Source organism: Penaeus monodon, chromosome 32 (assembly GCF_015228065.2).
Source record: "Penaeus monodon isolate SGIC_2016 chromosome 32, NSTDA_Pmon_1, whole genome shotgun sequence".
NCBI classification, from domain to species: Eukaryota; Metazoa; Arthropoda; class Malacostraca; order Decapoda; family Penaeidae; genus Penaeus; species Penaeus monodon.
In genome coordinates, this window is record NC_051417.1 from 9,519,359 (window position 1) to 9,519,787 (window position 429).

Here is a 429-nt window from a genome sequence, read left to right on the forward strand (position 1 = left end):
TTCTTTTAACCGGTTATCTTAGTGTCCCCCTGAATGCCTACCTTTCTCTCTTGTCAGTCGCCATTAATCGTTCCGTTTTTCTTTTATGTTTTTCTTCAACTCTGACCCAACTATCACTTCATTTTTAATTATTAATCCGGATTACAAATACCCATGAACAAAAGCAGGATTGGCACAAAGGTGGGTTCAATTTATACAGCACAAGGGAGTGAAACAAGAACATGAGAACAGAGGTAATACTGTAAGAATCGCAAATGAACAAATAACAAATAGACAAAGACTAGGATATATGTGACCGCAAAAAAATGAGAGAAAACGGTACCATTTGCAGGGTAGCCAAGGACTTTTTTCCGTCAGTACTTTAATATGCATAGATCTTGGGTACAATTTTCATTCCATTTTCTCTTCATTATCTGAATTCCTTTAAAG